General features: G+C 47.0%; 1 long non-coding RNA gene across 1 annotated transcript; it reads left to right on the top strand.

Annotated features, from left to right (window-relative positions):
- The first annotated feature begins 12,039 nt into the window (after positions 1-12,039).
- LOC113607874 (uncharacterized) lies at positions 12,040-14,504 on the top strand. The gene is made up of 3 exons (XR_003428127.1): positions 12,040-12,050; positions 12,532-12,538; positions 13,661-14,504. It is a non-coding gene; the product is annotated as an uncharacterized LOC113607874 (long non-coding RNA).
- Positions 14,505-18,409: the final 3,905 nt, after the last annotated feature.

The following is an 18,409-nucleotide window of genomic DNA, read 5'->3' as shown; positions in this document are numbered from 1 at the left end:
AAACGAAACAAAGTAAAACAAAATCCTTTTGCAAAATCACATGGTGTAAATACGAAAGGGTTTAACAAAAAATTTGGAGCAGATCATTTAAAACCTATGGGTCTTTGTAGGCAGAGCTCTAACAAAAACAGCACCGAGGGCTTCCCTGGTGGCGTGGTGGTTGGGAGTCTAACTGCCGATGCAGGGGACACGGGTTCGTGCCCCGGTCCGGGAAGATCCCACATGCCGCAGAGCAGCTGGGCCCGTGAGCCATGGCCGCTGAGCCTGCACATCCGGAGCCTGTGCTCCACAATGGGAGAGGCCACGACAGTGAGAGCCCCGCATACTGCAAAACAAAACAAAACAAAACAAAACAAAACAAAAAACCCCAGCACCGATCCCAATAAAAGAGCAGCGGGGCTAAATCACCAGCAGCATTTGCTCCCAGACTCATGGTCACTTTGTCCTAGCAGACTTAAACCTGAGGTTTTTTCTTTTTGCCCAGATGTAAGATCTTTACGGCATTTGCCTCTAACAGAGGCTAGGTCCACCAAAGTGAAAAATCTAAGGTTTAGACTTCTTCAAAAACAACAACAAAAATTTTTTTCTTAAATACCAGAGGAAGTATCTGCACTCTCCACTTCCCCAGAGAGCCTAACATTGGAAGGGATTGTGGTTCATGAAGCCACTAAACCAGTGACGACTTGTACCAGAGAAAAGCACTTCTGCAGGATTTTCCGTGTTTTTTAAGGTCTTCATAAAATGCTACAACTTCCTCTTTAGTGGTGAGAAGGTGTGCTCCTAATTGCTTCAAAATGTGTACAGGCTGGAATATACTGCATAGGAATCAATATGACTTCCACATAATATGGACACTGTATCCCCTTTACCAATCATGTGTGTGCTATTCCTATGAAAGGAATACACATTTCAGCAGAACAGACTATTTTGAATCTTCCTTGAGGAAGGAAATTTAAAGTGGCTTCTTCTTCAGAAAGTTTTCAGAAACCCTCTGGCCTCTGCATTCTTTGGGCTAATCATCAGAGCCCACTTATCCTTTACAACGCATGCGACCCTTTATAAGTTATACTCTTGCATAGTCTTTTTTTTTTTAATATTTATTTATTTGGTTGTGCCAGGTCTTAGTTGCAGCAGGCAGGCTCCTTAGTTGTGGCTCCCCGGCTCCTTAGTTGTGGCATGCGAACTCTGAGCTGTGGCATGCATGTGGGATCTAGTTCCCTGACCAGGGATCGAACCCCGGGCCCCCTGCATTGGGAGCGCGGAGTCTTAAACAACGTGCCACCAGGAAAGTCCCTCTTGCATAGTCTTTTCTTCAAACTTCACAATAGTTTTGTGGATTAAGACATGTAGATGACAGATACCACCTTAGTGGGGAGGGTGATGAAATTATCCACTGCTGAGAGCCCCCAGGCTACAAGCCTTGTGCCAGACACCTGCCATATGCCACCTAATTTCATCCTCACAACGGCCCAGTGAGGCCAAGGAGGGTTTACTTCCAAGACAGTTTGATGTCTTCACTTTTCAGGGGAAGAACCTGGAGCTCGGGGATATTAAGGTCATCTAGCTGAGGTGTGATAGGGCAGGATGGGAACCAGGCCTTGTGTGAAGATAACCCCTGTGGTCTTTCCCTAGCGCTTCAGGGAGCCAAACTAGCAACTGGCAGCAAAATGGACGAGGTTATCTCTGCTGCAGAACAGCCCTTGAAAGCCTGAATGCCTCCCAGGCTGAGAGCAGGAAGCTCACATCTCAGCAGGACTGTGAGAATAACGATTCCTGTTTAGTGAACATTTATCATAAGCCAGACACCGTGCCAAATGCCTTGCAATGTTATCTCCCTAAACTTCTCCCAAGCCCTGTGAACTGAGGGTTTTTAAACCTGATTTGCAAGTGAGGAACTTGAAGCCAAGAGTTCTGTAACTTGCCCCAGAGTCTTGTTAAGCAAAGGGCTGGGATCTGAATCCACATCCCACTGACTCCGTGTGCATCTAAGGGCTGCTGGAATCAGTGAAGCCCGACAGGGCTGAGACAGCTTCCTGTTTGTCTGGGCGTGTCCTTGGAAGCACCAATGACCAAGGGCAAGACAACCCACCCGTGACAAGCTAAGAGACTAAAACAACCACTGTGAAGATACACGAAAGCTGAGGCTTTGACAGAAAAAGAAGAAATGAAGATTTCATTGGAGAGTGGACAATATTGTCCATCTCTGCCCCGTCTGTGTCCAATCCCGACCCCCATGTGGGAAGGGTAAAGGGGAACTTCTTCCTTTCTTAAACCAACTGAGGGGGCTTCCAGGGAACCATCCAGAGAATGTGCTTTGTGTGCCTTAACATGTAACAGGTGTAGAACTAGTCCCTGACCCACACCTGAAAATGTCTGTGGGTGAGGGGCTTGGCTAGAGCACCCGCTCGGGCCAAGTCGTGAGATGGCGTGCTTTGGGAAGGGCCCAGACTCTGGCTGGGCAACAATGCCTGGCTGTTTCCTAGGGCCAGGTGTGTCTCCATGGACAGGAGCAGGGTTAAGAGGACCTTCTAGAAGGGAAGGTGACCCCTAGACGGGTTGAATGGGAGCTGAACTGTCAGTCAGAAAGGCAAAGCCATGTCAAGGTGCCATAGGTGGGAGATCCCCAGGGATGGGGAAGGGCTGTGAGGGACCCATGGACCCTCCCAGAAGACAAATGCCAATGACCGGACAGCTATCTTGAAGAAGGCCCCAATGCCGAGTTATGTCTGCACCTGTCAGGTTTGACTTTGGCTGCTAGGATCTCACCTTCCGTCCACTTCCACCTAAGGGGGGTTTAGAGTGTGTGTGCGTGTGTGGGGTGGGAGGGAACAGCAGCTAGAGGATGGGAGAGGAGGTGCCCAGCCCACCAAGGGCACCCACTTAGAGACCACTGGACTCAGCCACTCCCTGCTGAGGCCAAAGGGATAATCATTCAAGACACTTAATTTTCTTGTAGTGATGAAATAGTCTACATGTGGAATAAATCCCCTTTTTCTTTTTTAGTATCCCTTTAAGCACTGCCACTCCTTTGTCCTGCAATAGGAGTAGGAGGTGCCTGTTGCTTTTTTAAAAAAATTAATTATTTTTGTGCCTGTTGCTTTAAATTAACATCTGGCTACGCTGGGGCTGCTCAGTTCCATCCCTTACTTTTTGTGATCAGAGGTGTTCCTGAAGGAAAAGGCCTGCTCTGGACAGGAATTCCACGTGCCTTAGATGGGAGGCGGCCTGGACACGGCGGAACCCTGCACTGAACTTCAACTTTGTACCAGGAAATTTCACCTGCTCTTGGGGAGATGATCGAGGAGCATTGTGTGTATGAAAACATGAAGGAAAATGCCTGTCTCCTCAGGCAGGCTCACAGGTCACTGTATCTCTGTGACGTTCCCAGGGAGACTGTGTCCAGCTAATCAAGCCCCAGAGAGACCCCAAAACAAACATCACTGACTTTGGGATGAGTGAGAGGCATATTACTCTTACAAGAAAATAGATATTAGTTTTTCCTTTTCACATGTGTATTCATTTATTAACAGACATTTTACTATGAGCCAGGCACTGTGCTCCATTCTGTGTATAACTTGCAGATTTAATAAGAGCCTTTTGGGAAACCAAGAAATATCACTTCACTAAACGTACATGTAAATTTTCAGACACATCCCGATTTCAAAAAACAATACAAGGAGAATAATGCATGCCTGGGAGGTGAGGCGCTAGAGCAGCTCTTGGATGGGACTGCTCTGTGCCATCCTGGCTCTCACCAGGCCTCTCTCAGAGCTGGAACGTGCACCTGGTTACCCTACCTTGGCCTGGATCCAGCTCCGAAGCTGCCAGGAGCCCTGGGAATCAATTGCTCAGGACCCTGCCAAGGCCCTACTACGCCATCTGGGCAAGCCCTGGATGACAGAACAGGGTGGGGTCCACATTTCCAGATGGCTCCTATGAACAGCTTAGTTTCTGAAAGCAGTCCGTCAGATCTCACCCACTGACGTATCAGGCTGGGATAGCGGGTGCCTACAGGATTTGCTGGGACTAAGAGATTCAAGATGGATGACAGTGCAATATTCCTTAAAAACATTTCTTATTATTACTTAAGCAACTTCTCCTTGTTGAAAGTTGAAAAATACAGAGAAAGCAAAAGAAAAATAGCTATTAAGATCCACTTTCCCCCTGCCTGCCTGCTGCCCTCAACACACACACACACACACACACACACACACACCACATGCACATATATCACACTCGCAAACACACACTCTCACATACTTCCACAACACTCACATGCATGCACATCACACACACAAACCTCACGTACATACCCACCTCACATACATCAAGAAGAGAACGAAAGCATTTAATAAAATCCTTATTAGAAAGGTCAATCTGAGCCCGTCCTTCATTTGAAGGAGAGAACCAAGGGGCAGAAGTTTCCAAGACTCAACGGATCTAAAAACTACCCGGAAACACGTTAAAAGCACAGATATGTGTTCTCACCCCCCCAGGAACTTGATTCAGCAGGTCTGGGGTCAGGGTGGGCTGAGTAGATGGATCTGGGGGTGACTGTGGGGGGGACTGGATTTCTGTGGGACTGGAATGGAGGCAGGTAAGAGGAGGCTTTTGGAGGAAAAGAGGTGTGAATCTCAGAGCAAGTGAGGGGAGGTTAGAAACTGGGGTGTGCCCTGTGGGAACCTCTCTTTTATGAAAAATCCTAAGGGTTTCCCTTCCATATGCTGGGAAATGTCAAGAGAGGGAGAGCCTTGACCTTCCCGTTGGACATTGTAGCACCTTTTAGGATTGTCCCAATCCTTCTGTACAGAAAGGTTTATCCCCTGCCCAATTGGATGTGTAATTATGGGGACTGAAGGGGCAGAGAAAAGGGGGGAAAGGGGCCCCGTTCCTTCCCATCTCCTCCAGGGCTTCTGTGGAGAAAGGTGTTCACGTCCCATTGAGGGGGCTATGGCCCAGGTCCCGAGGCAGAGACCTGTAGCCCAGTGGATAGTGGCCCAAACAGTCAGGAGTGCTCCTGGGTGGACAGTTTAAGAGAGGCAAAAAGACTGAAGCTCCTCTGACCCCTGTCTGTTAGAAAGAGTTTCACTTTTGAAAGGAGAAAGAAAAACACCATGAGTATCAGGTCACCTGGAGCCCACTTGGTGTCTTTGTGTAAATTAGAAAAAGGCACACTTCCTCAAGACCCTTAACTTGCATCTGTCACAAAGTGTCATGATATTATGAGAAAGCAAGCACTTGACTGTCATCCACTGGAAAACTGTTATAACAAACATACAACTCTCAGTGGGGAAGAGCACGACCTTAGGTAGGGCACCCTGACATGACTGCGTGGGACATACTTGCTTACAGGTGTCTGTGAATTTTACAGCTGAAGAAGCTGAGCTGAGAGAGGATGAATAAATAACTTGACCAGGGTCACACTGCCGGTTAGAGGTGGATTCAAACCCAGCCAGTCTGACTCCAGAGCCCAGGCTGTGCACCATCAGGCCACTGTTTCTTTCTCTCTTTTTTTTTTTTTTTTGTGGCTGTTCCACATGGCTTGTGGGACCTTAGTTCTCCGGTCAGGGATTGAACCCAGGTCCCCACAGCAGTGAAAGCGCCAAGTCCTAACCACTGGACCCCCCTAGGCTACTGTTTCTATTGGAAATGTTTGTTACTCCCTCATCTTCCTGAAAAAAACCTTAACTATTATCCTTAAAAATGTCAACTTTTAAATTTCAAATATCACCTCTGCTTATGCTGCTTTCTTTGACCTCACCATGTTCAATTGGCCATTCTCTCCTCTGAACCCCACTCCTGGACTGTATCCAGCCCTCTGTTGAAGCCTTATCTTAATGAGCGAATTTGGCAAGTTTACCATCTGTTTCTACTCTCAGACTGTGAACAAATTCTTCAAGGGCTGCTGGGGAGACTGAGGAACACCAGCTCTGAGCCCCCAGAGCCTGGCACTGAGCCAGACACAGAGGAGCAGCTCGGTAATGATGGATGAAAAGAACTGAAATGAACTCTTGTGTGAGGGGATTGGACACAAGGCCCTCCAAGGACCACCCCAGCTCTGACCTTCATGGGTGCTTGACTCAGTGTTTGATGGTATTTTTAAATATTTGTTTATTTATTTATTGGCTGCGTTGGGTCTTCGTTGCTGCATGCAGGCTTTCTCTAGTTGGCAGCAAGAGGGGGCTGCTCTTCGTTGCGGTGCAAGGGCTTCTCATTGTGGTGGCTTCTCTTGTTGCGGAGCATAGGCTCTAGGCGCATGGGCTCAGTAGCTGTGGTATGTGGGCTCAGTAATTGTGGCTCACAGGCTCTAGAGCGCAGGCTCAGTAGTTGTGGCGCACGGGCTTAAGTTGCTCCATGGCATGTGGGATCTTCCCGGACCAGGGCTCGAACCCGTGTCCCCTGCATTGGCAGGCGGATTCTTAACCACGGCGCCACCAGGGGAATCCCCAGTGTTTGATTCTAAACCTCTGCCAACGCTGGAGGGCAGAAATCACAGCCGTGTACCACAGAGGGAGGCAGGATAAAGAGTAAATGCCAGGAAATGGCAATCACATCTGCTCAGAAGACGTCAGAGTGATTAGATGGAAATTAGTCTAGAAATTGTGGAACATCTTGGGAGGCTCACAGGAGCCCATGAAATACCACTGAATGCCTGAGGGCTCCCCAGGCGGAGTGGCGGGAGAGAAGCTGTCAAGGTCATGTCCAGCTTTGAAACTCCCCAGACGCTACTCCATGAATAGGTTTTCAGGAAAGGAAGAAAAAAGCAATGGGCTGTCATTCTAATCAGAGGACATGAATAATGCTCTCACTAGAAAAAGGTCAGGGGCTTTCTGTCAATTTCAGTCAAGTGTCCAAGGACATCCTGTGTGTTCAGAACTTTTGGGGGGGAATAGTGAGAGATTAGTGAGCTCAGGGGGGTGACAAGACACAGCTAGTGAGACCCCCTGGTTCCATCCCCTTCTCTGCACTTAGTGGAATGTAACATGGAATGTAACATGGACTGGGTCCCACCATGAGAGAAGAGGCGACCTTGCTCCAGAGCTCAGGGAAATCTCGAGGGGTCAGTGGTGTCTCTCACCCTTTAGATTTTACTAGGACTGAGCTCTACTAATCTGGGGCAGCTAATATACAGTGACTCGTACTTGATGATTTAATTTCTTTATAATTCTGTCTGATTCACTCATCGTTTGCAAAAAAGAATTCTCAATGTATCCAAAAAGATTCACAAAGTTGATCTCGCCCCTTCATTAATTCATTCAGTATTTTTCTTGCACATCTGTCATGTGCTCCTGGGCCAGCTCGACAGCATCTTTCCTTTGTCCTTCGCCTCACCCACTTGGAAGGAGTCCCCAGCATCCTCCTAAGCCAGAGATCCTGATGCAATTCATTAGTGGCCTCTGTCCCACCTGGACCAGGGTCTAAGAATCAAGAGGGATTGTGCCACTCAGGACCCAGAGAAGCAGCCACTCAGCCGCTGCCCAGACACAAGGGGCTGCTTCCTCCCTGGTCAGAACACCCAGGGTGGGGGGCACACACATGGGGGCAGAAGTACCTTCAGACCCTTTGGCGTTGCTCTAAGGGACTGTCAGTCCAGAATCCGTATCTTCATAGCAGAGGACATAGCAGAGCAGTAATATTTGTTTTTGTTCCCAACGAAGGAATGAGGAAAATACATAAAGATTGTAAAACATCCCCTGTGATTCATCATCAAGAGATAATCACTTTTAACATTTTTATGTTTACTATTTGTTTTTTTTTTAAAAATTGTCTATAGACACATCCATCTATTTTTACAAAAATAGGATTATTGGGCTTCCCTGGTGGCGCAGTGGTTGAGAGTCCGCCTGCCGATGCAGGGGACACGGGTTCGTGCCCCGCTCCGGGAAGATCCCGCATGCCGCGGAGCGGCTGGGCCCGTGAGCCATGGCCACTGAGCCTGCGCGTCTGGAGCCTGTGCTCCGCAACGGGAGAGGCCACAACAGTGAGAGGCTCGCGTACCGCAAAAAGAAAAAAAGAAGAAGAAGAAAAAAAAAAGGATTATTCTGCAATACTCTTTATGACTCCCTTCCAAAGCATAAATGATTGCGACTATTTTCCCCATGTCTCATATTTCATAACATTGCCTAGTATGGATGTAACAGTTTATTTAACTTACTCTCTATTGACATCTAAGTTACTTACAATGTTTTTCCTACTGTGTGCAGGGTGAATTTTTAAAAGACATGATAGGTATTTCTTGTTAACTCACTGTGTAGCCCTCTCCCCTGGTCTTTCCTTCTGTGTTTCCACCACCAGCTTGTCAGCCAAGCCAGAACTCTGGAGTCAGTCCTGCCCCCTCCCTGCCTCGCACCCCCCCAACCAGTCAGTCACCAGTCACCCAGTGGTCTCTTCTTCTCCAGGTCCTCAGCCCTAGCTCAGACCTTGTCTGTTCTCTCTGGAGAACAGACATATTCACTTTGCTCATCTACTGTGGTTGGGGGCAGGGAACGAAGCCAAAACTCCTAGTCTTGGCAGAGGGGGGAGAACCGTGTTTAATGGGGATGGCTGTACCCATGTTTTGAGGAGGCCAGCTTCTGCGTATAGGGGAGAAATTAGTGATGGGGTGTCAGAACGAGAATGTTCTTCTGAATCTCCGGGGTGCCTGTTGGGAGGCCTTGGGGGGTCAGTCAGGGCACTGTCTGGGCTGCCTCTGCTACCAGGAGCTCAGCCTTTGCCCACTGGCCGGCGCCCTTCCCAGGCCTTTCCCCTGCGCATACATTCTTTCACAAGTCCTCACTCTGGCAGGGGCTCAGGCCCTCCCAGGAGAAGCTCAGAATGGGAAGCTAAAACCCCATTCTGGGAAGATGAAGGCCCTCAGGGCAGGAGGGGCTGTGCCTGTTTAAGGCTGCCTGCAGTGGCATGCAAATTCCACTTGGGAGTTTGGTAATCCTGTAATTTGGGCTCCAGACCCTTCTTTAGTCCTGAGATGTTACACTTCCTCTTGGGTGCAGAGGGAAAATGACCTTATGTTTTCCTTCTAATCAGGGTCAACTCTGGAATCTCAGACTTTAGAAAGACATGAAAGGCCTTTTATTCCAGCCTCTCTGTTCTCTATTTAATGTTATCTCCCCAGAGTGTTCCAAACAAAGCCAGCTCCTTCCCATGCCCTTCCTTCCCAGGAAGGCTTTGCAGCCTTTTCAGGCTTTCAGTTCTTTAGAAAGCTCTTCTTGGACCGTGAGGGGGAGGCCCTTTCTCACATCCTTGCCTTTGCTTTGTAAGTTGGCTCTGCCCTTCCCCATCTTGTCCACCAGGGCAAACTCTCATTCCTTCTTCAAATCCTGGCCTAAGGTCACTTCCTCCTTCTTTGTTCCTCACAGATTGAGTTGATCTCCCACAGGGTCCTGAGCTTCTTTTTCATTTGCAACTCTTAGTTTACTCATCCACATTCTGACCCTCTTCTCTACCCGTTCCTGTCACCATGGACACTTCTGAGGGTGGTACCCGGGCTGATTCACTTGGCCAAGAGAGGACGCCTGAATGAATGGATGAGAAGGGAAGAAAGGAGGGTCTCAGACCACTTTAAACAGCAAGAACTCCTGGACCACCTTTGTTATCCCAGGTCCCGGATTTTCTTAAGCCCTCCCTTATCCCCGATCCTACTGGATCCTCACAGCAGCCCTGAAGTGGTTTAGGGTGGGGACTTGCATCCTGGTTGGCAAATGAGGAAGCTGAGGTTCCCGAGAAGTGACTTGCACAAGATCATTCAGAGCCCCTTGTGGGAGACCAGTAACCGTTTCCTTCCTCCCTCACCTTCTCTTCCCCAGCTCCTCCCACCTGACTCATTTCCCTCAGGGCTGCAAGAGCAGAGCTGGGAGTCCCAGAGAGATGTGAGGGATTTTAGAGGCCTGAAAGCAGTTCTGAGCAGTGAAGTCTGTGGGTGGAGTGCATGCAGACTCCCTGTGTGTTTGTGAGGGAAGGGCGATACTGGCTCCCAGAGGACCCCAGAACAAGTTTGGCACAGAGATATCTCCTATGTCTCCTTTCCACTCCCTAGTCCTGAAAGGGGGATCCCAGATGGTCCCCCAGAGTCCAGATAGCTCCACCCATGTCAGCAGAGTCGACAGAGTGCTGTGCCCAGGCAGACACTCATTAATCATATATTGAAATTGCTGTGTGACCTTAGGTAAGTCACTCAACTTCTCTGGATCTAGAAAATTTAGAAGCTTGGAGTCCTATCCTTAGGAACTAGGGACAGGGACAGATTGTTGTCTCCCAAATTCTACAGGACTGCCACAAGGAAAGGGGGTCATACTTGTTTGTGTAGCCCAAGGGGCAGGATTAAGATGGATGAAGGAAGGTGGAGGAATGCAGCGTAGATTTGGGATCAGTGGAAACGCTGGGCCATTTACTGAGCACTAGAGCAGCTCTAGAATGGAAGAAGCTCCTCATGACTGGAGGTATGCAAGAAAGGACGAGGTGGCCATTTGGGGATATAACGTAGAGGATGGTAGCCTTGGACTGAATGACATGTGAGGTCTAACTCAGAGAGCTATGATTTCAGTTACCTTGGAAGTCCCCTTGGTGCCCAGCATGGGCTTTTGCCCATGTTAGCAGGGTAGTGATGGTGAAAGCTCAGGGTCAGAGCTGGCAGACGTGAGCGCTAGTCTTCAGATTTGTAAATGTGGAGAGACTTTGGATAAGTGACTCCACTTCCCTGGGCTACAATTGCCTGATCTTAAAAATTGTAATAATGATCTCTGTCTTCCTGATCTTTCTAAATAATACTTGTAAGCTAGGAAATTCCATACAAATATCAAAGATTAGCATTAACACAACTTTTTATGTGTGTGTTTCCAAAAGTAATACATATTTATCATAGCAAATATGAATAAGACCAAAGAAGAAAATTTAGAATCAGCCATTATTCCACCACCCAAATGTTAGCCAGTGTTAACATTTGGGCATATCTTCCTTTAGTCACTTTTCTATGCATGTACACATTCATATAATTTTTAAACCAAATATTGTATCAAATAATATATACTATTTTGTACTCTGCTTTTATTTCTACTTAAGATATTTAAGTGAACATTTTCTCACATCCTTAAATAGTCTTCTGCATGGGGCTTCCCTGGTGGGGCAGTGGTTGAGAGTCCGCCTGCCGATGCAGGGGACACGGGTTCGTGCCCCGGTCTGGGAAGATCCCACATGCCGCGGAGCGGCTGGGGCCGTGAGCCACGGCCGCTGAGCCTGCGTGTCCGGAGCCTGTGCTCCGCAACGGGAGAGGCCACAACAGTGAGAGGCCCGCGTACCGCAAAAAAAAAAAAAAAAAAATTCTTCTGCAGGTTTAACCTTTAAGAAAATGTTTTATTGAAGTATTGATATAATATAGGTAGAGAAAAGCTCATGGATTGTAAATGTACAGCTCATTGAATTTTCACAAACCAAACTCATCTGTGTAACCAGGACCCAGATCAACAGAACAGAATTACCCGTCCCCCAGAGGGGTCCCTCAGGCTCCCTCCCAGCCACCACCTCCCACACCTGGGGTTGCAGCTTCATACCAAATTTTTATTTTGAAATAATTATAGATTCACAGGAAGTTGCAAAAGAGATGTACAGGGAGATCCAGTGTATCCTTCACCCAGTTTCCTCCAGTGGCCACATTTTTGTGTAACTATAGCACAGTATCAAAACCAAGAGATGGACATTGGTAGCATCTACTGAGTACTCAGATTTCACCAGTTTTACACGTACTCATTTCTGTGTATGTATATGTGTGTAGTTCTATGCAACATTATCACTGGTACAGATTCATGTGACCACCATTACAATAAAAATACCTAGTTGTTCCATTTCCACAACGCTCCTTCCTCCTTTATAACCACATCCACTCCCCCACTCCGAACCCCTGGCTACTGCTCATCTGTACTCCATAATTTTGTTCCTCCAAGAATATTATATAAGTAGAAGCATACAGCATATAACTTTTGGGATTGGCTTTATTTTTTTAATTAATTACTTAATTTATTTGGCTGCCTTGGGTCTTAGTTGCAGTGAGTGGGCTCTTCGTCGTGGCACGTGGGCTCAGTTGCTCTGTGGCATGTGGGATCTTAGTTCCCCGACCAGGGATAGAACCCGCGTCCCCAGCATTGGAGGGTGGATTCTTAACCACTGGACCACCAGGGAAGTCCCGGGATTGCCTTTTATAACACAGCATAATTCCCTTGAAATCCACCCACGCTGTCACATATATCAATAATTCATTCCTTTTTATCGCTATGTAGTATTCCATGGTGTGGGTATACCGTTGTTTGTTTAACCAGTCACCTATCGATGAACATTTATTTCCATTTCTTGACTATTGTGAATCACCTTTATCAATATTTGTGTACAGGTTTTCTGTGAAACACAAGCTTTCATTTCTCTGGGATAAATGCTGAAGGATGTGATTGCTGGGGCATGTGGTAAGTACACTGTTTAGTTTTATAACAAACTAACTGTTCTCCGGAACGGCTGTTCCCTTTTGCATTCCCACCAGCAATGCACGAGTGATCTAGTTTCTCTACATACTTGTCAGTACTTGGTATCATCACTATTTTTCATTTTCGCTGTTCTGAGAGGTATGTGGTGGTATCTCGTGGTTTTAATCTGCATTTTACTGATGGCCAATGAAGTTGAACATCCTTTCACATTTATTTGCTGTCTGTATATCTCCTTCAGTGCACTGTCTGTTTTTGTTTCTTTTTTTGCCCATTTTCTTCTTGGGGTGTCTGTTCTTGTTCTGTTGAGATTTGAGAGTTCTTTATATATTCTTGATACAAGTCTTTTGTCAGATATGTGGTGTCCAACTATTTTCTCCCAATCTACGTCTTGTCTTTTCATCCTCTTTAGGGGGTCTTTCATGGAGCAAAAATTAAAATTCTGATGAGGTCTAATTATCAATTTTTTATTTTATGGATTGTGCTTTTGATATCAAATCAAAAATCTTTTTGGCTAGCCCTTGGTCTTGAAGACTTTCTCCTGTTTTTTTTTCCTGAAACTTATATAAGTTTATGTTTTACATTTAGGTCTGTGATCCAATTAGGATCCAATTAGATCCTAATTTGAGTTAATTTGTATAGAGTGTGAAATTTGGATTCATGGTTGGTTTTTTTGGTTTGGTTTTGGTTATGTACAGCTTAATTTTTAATGAGTGGCCAATATTCTATCTTTAGACATATCATAAGTTACTTAAACAGCCACCCTATTGATGAATCTTTAGATTGTTTTCAATATTTTTGCTGTTATCAGTAGACGATGAATATCCTTGTAGCTAAATTTTATACTTTTCCATGATTGTTTTCTAAGAAGAGTGTTTTAGAAGTGGAATTACTGTGGCAAATTTTAGGGCATTGGGTTAGTACTGCCAAATTGCTCTTCAGGCAATTCTCAAGGCACACCTGCGAACCCACACAGGTGAGAAACCTTACCACTGTGACTGGGACGGCTGAGGGTGGAGATCTGCCCGCTCAGATGAACTGACCAGGCACTACAGCAAACACACCGGGCACTGCCCCTTCCAGTGCCAGAAGTGCGATGGGGCAGTTTTTGAGGTTGGACCACCCCGCCTTACGCATGAAGAGGCACTTTTAAATCCCCAAACAGTGGATATGACCCACACTGCCAGACGAGAATTCAGTATTTTTTACCTTTCACACTGTCTTCCCGGTGAGGGGAGGAACCCAGCTGGAAAGCACTACAATCATGGTCGAGTTTCCAACAAGTCAACTTGTGAATGGATAATCAGGAGACATGAGGAAACCAAATGACAAAGAACAGATGGGGTCTGTGACTGGATCTTCTATCATTCCAATTCTATATCCAACTTGAATATATATTCCTGGACTTACAAAACGCCAAGGGGGTGACTGGAAGTTTTGGATATCAGAATATAAATTAGACCCGTGAGTTGGGGAGAGGGAAGAGCAAAATCCCCTGAATGTTTCAATGCAATATCAGTATAAAGATCACCTTGTATTCTCTTTGCCTTTTAAAAGCCATTATTACAATCTTAGAAGAGGAAGAAATTCAGGTACAAAAAATGTGTTTTAATAGCCTAAACGACGGTGCTCGGTGAGTCTTGGTTCTAAAGGTACCAAATGAGGTCAAAGTTCTCAAACTGCTACATACTTTGACAAGGAAAATCTATTTTTGTCTTCCCATCTACATTTATGACCTAACTCAGGTAAATACACCTGGTTTACTTTAACCATTTTATGCAGTCTGTTATGCACTGTGGTTTCAGATGTGCAATAATTTGTACAATGGTTTATTCCCAAGTATGGCTTAAGCAGAACAATTGTTTTTTCTATATAGTTCCTTGCCTTAATAAATATGTAATGTAAATTTAAGCAAACTTCTATTTTGTATATCTGTACATTACAAAGTAAAAAAATGAACATTTTGTGGAGTTTGTATTTTGCACATTCAAGGTGAGAACTAAGTTTTAAATAAACCTATAATATTTTATCTGAAAAAAAAAACTGCTTCATCATCAAGGAGATTCATAGAAAGGCTATGGAAGCAGTTACAACAGTTCCACACCAAGATGATGGCTATGTGAGGATTCCAGCCCGTACTGACTTAAAACAAGGAGCTTTCCTGTCCCTGGGGCCCCTAGATCAGGCATCCAGAGAGTTTTACTCCCTGACAGGCAGGGTCGATGCCCCTACTCAGCCTTGAAGCAGTTACAGAAGACAGACCATCGCCCTTCTGTTTCCCGTAAGAATATGGAAGTAAAATCTCTGAAGGGGAAATGAAACAGGAGGGAAGGGGGCAGGGTACAACCTCTAAAAGAATGACATAGCCCTAGGACATGACATAAACTGATTAGAACCAAATGGGTCCAAGATGGCGGACAAGTCAACTTCCACTAGACCTTGAGCCTCAGTATATGCTCACTGTAACACATCAGCAAGCTAAATGACACACCCACAGGCACCATGACAGTTCCAAGGCCAGGATCATAAGATTCAAAAAGTGGGCAGTAGCCTAGTTTCTGGAAATCCCCGCCCCTTCACAAAATAGCTGGAATACCCCTCCCACTCATTAGCCTATGAAATTACCCACCCCTATAAAAACTGACAACCCCATACCCTGGTGCCTTTCTCACCTTCTGAGATGGCCCACACTGTCTGTGGAGTGTGTTTCTCTTTAAATAAATCCACTTCTTACCTATCACTTTGTTTCCCACTGAATTCTTTTTTTTTTTTTTTTTTTTAGCGGTGCAGGCCTCTCACTGCTGTGGCCTCTCCCGTTGTGGAGCACAGGCTCTGGATGCGCAGGCTCAGCGGCCATGGCTCACGGGCCCAGCCGCTCCGCGGCATGTGGGATCTTCCCAGACCGGGGCACGAACCCGTGTCCCCTGCATCGGCAGGCAGACTCTCAACCACTGTGCCACCAGGGAAGCCCTTTTTTAAAAAAAAAAATTACTTAATTTCTTTACTTATGCTTGCATTGGGTCTTCGTTGCTGCACACGGGCTTTCCTCTAGGTTCCACAACATGTGGGATCTTACTGGACCAGGGATCGAACCCATGACCCCTGCATCGTCAGGTGGATTCCTAACCACTGCACCACCAGGGAAGCCCCTCTCACTGAATTCTTTCTGTGATGAGACATCAAGAACCTGAGCTTCATTAAATCCTAAAACCAGGTGTTTTATCTCAGTTGGAAGACCGCGGGTTTTGGCCGGGTTCGAGTCCTGGCTTCGTGGGTTAGAGTCCCAATCTGAGGTGCACGGTTTCAGGACCACTGGCCTGCAGGACCCAGAGTCCCTTCTAAAGTCCCCACCAAGCTGATCTTGGCTTCTGTAAAGAAAGAGCCAAGGAGGCTGGCACTCTGGGATTCTCTGTTTCTGATTCTGTAAGGTTAGTATTCTTAGTTTATTTCTAGGCTCCAGAATCAGACAGACTTACTTTTAAAATCTATATTCTCTGCTGTGTGACCTTGGGCAAATTATTTAACCTCTTTGAGCCTCAGTGTTCTCAACTGTCAAACATCTTTTTGTATAGTGAGAATGAAATAAGTCAATATATAAGCATTAACCATTTGTTGAATTGGAAAAAAAAAAAACCACCTGAATACGTTAGTTTTAAAATTCTGTAAAACACGAAGATTGGAGGTTATTTCATCAGAGGGGACGATGTGAAAGCAATGGAGTCCTTGGTGACTGCCGAAAACCACTGCTGCTTCTGGCTCCTGCTTCTCTGAGTTTGCTCTGGGCTCTGTCCTTACGCGACGTCCCCACCCCCACCCCACCCCCCAGGCCTGGGCTAGAGCGTCAACTCCAGGAATCGAGAGGGAAGAACTGCGCAGAGAAAGGAAAGGGGAGTGTCCCAGGCAGCTCCCTCTGGTGGCCTGTCTGAGACCTGCACCCAGCCCGGAGCTTGGCCTGCAGCTCCGTTCTTGCGGCGCGGCGCGGCGCCCCTGGTTCGCCCATCCGTCAGATGGGAACTCACGTTCCAGCCCCGCCTATGTAGCCGCTTTCCACCTTGTACAGCAGTCGAAGACTGAGGAGCCACGGGGGCCAGGGCTGGGTTTGCTCCACCTCTGGGTGCACTGTGGCCAGGACTGTGGTGTTTTTCTAACAAACGCTGGCTTAAAATTGTGTGGGAGCGGACCCTGAGCTCTGAGGCCTGGGGCTCACCCCATGGGCTGCCCTAATCTTTTGAGCCACTCTCTCAGCATCCAGTTGCCTTTGTCCCAGAGTTTTATTATTCCTGTCATCTCTCACCCCCATCTCCTAGAGAATGGGCTTCCCACCAGATGATTTAGCTCCCTGCCAGGAGTAAGCAAGCTGTTTGGGCAGGTCTATCAAGTAATTATATTCATTCTCCCTTTTTTTTTTTTTTCTGAACCAGAATCACTCTGCGGAGGAGTGGGAAGAGGACAGAGTCTGGAATAGGGCTTTTGAGTGCAAGTCCCAGGTTCTGCCACCCACTCTCCAGGCATCATTTTCCCCATCTGTGAAACGGGTTAGTGATTGGCCCTGCCCTGCTTTCCTCGCGATAAGGTTGTGATCAGTACATGAGGTATGGGTGTGAGATGTAAGATCTGTGTAAACTTTAAAGTGTTGCCCAGACCTGATGATGCAGCAGAATCATCTGGATTTGTTTGTTTTCAAAATCTGAAAACTACCATCCCATGCGCGCGCACACACACCCAGACACACACACACACACACACACAAAATAGTGGAAGCTGGAAACTTATGTAATATTGAAGGAAAATTCTGGTACATTTAATAGAAACAAGATTTCTGGGCCTTTCTGGTGCTTGGTGAAGGTTTGTGCTTCGTGCCACAGAGCAAGCCATGTGGAGCTGGCTGCGAGCTAGGCGTCTGCAGCCTCATTCATAGGGGTTCCCAGACCCTCAGTTAGAAGGAGCCTCCCGATCCCCGACTCATCTTTCAGCTGCGGAAGCATGCTCTGGGAGGTGGGACTTGCCCTTCTATAGCCAGTGGGGCTGCTGTTGGGGTGGGTGAAGTGGGGCACAGACTCAGACACAGCGTGTAAGTCAGAGCAGAGGTGGGACCCTGCCAAGGAGCTGGAGAGGAAGAGTTGGACCCTCCCAGGGAACACTGGCCCCTTCAGGCCTGTTAGTGCACACACCTGCCTCCTGAGGGGTAGGGGAGGGAGGGTCCTTTTGCGCAACTGCAAGTCTAAAGAGCTGGTTTCTTGCTGAGCTTGCTGTGCAGCCTTAGGAAAGTCCCTTAACCTCTCTGGGTCTCCATTTAACCGTCAATAAAATGGATGTATTTTATTTTTCGGATGTGTATTGATAACCAACTATGTGCCAGGCAACAACCTGGGTGCTAGGGACCCTTTGAAGAGCAAATGTAGGCACAGTTCTTACCCTCAGTGTAAAGTGGAAGCTGGAAAAATAAACAGAAAATAAACGTGATGAGTGTCACTCTGGAGGGAAGACGAGGTATTGGGTGAGCACAGAGGAGGTGCATCTAACCTTGCCTGGAGAAGGATGGGGAAGGTGGTCAGGGGAGGCTTCCCGGAGGAGGTGGCAGGAACACTGAGGCAGGAAGGATAAGTGGGAGGTAATCAGGCTGGTGGGTGTGAGGACAGGCGAGCATTCACTGACTCCTCGCCTACTCCTTCGAGCGTCACCTTCCTTTAGAACATATTAACAAAGGGAAGTTCCGTGTAGTCACTCCCGAGGGGTCTGCTCCAAACCTAAGACACACTCCCTCCAAACACCCATCCTGTTCCCCACCCCCATGTGTCTGCACAGATGTCAGATGGGGCCAGCCAGGGAAATTACAGTGTTTGTGTCTGTGTGTGTGTAGATTATTTTTAAAGCTTGAGCTAAGTATGACTTTGTCCACAGTCTGCGGGAATTACTAAAAGGCGACACCTTTCCCAGGGTCCCCTGTG

Source organism: Aethalodelphis obliquidens, unplaced genomic scaffold, assembly GCF_003676395.1.
Source record: "Aethalodelphis obliquidens isolate GAN/ISIS:26980383/991018 unplaced genomic scaffold, ASM367639v1 scaffold50, whole genome shotgun sequence".
NCBI classification, from domain to species: Eukaryota; Metazoa; Chordata; class Mammalia; order Artiodactyla; family Delphinidae; genus Aethalodelphis; species Aethalodelphis obliquidens.
The sequence above is the reverse complement of the archived record's forward strand: the minus strand, read 5'-3'. Positions and strand labels throughout refer to the sequence as shown.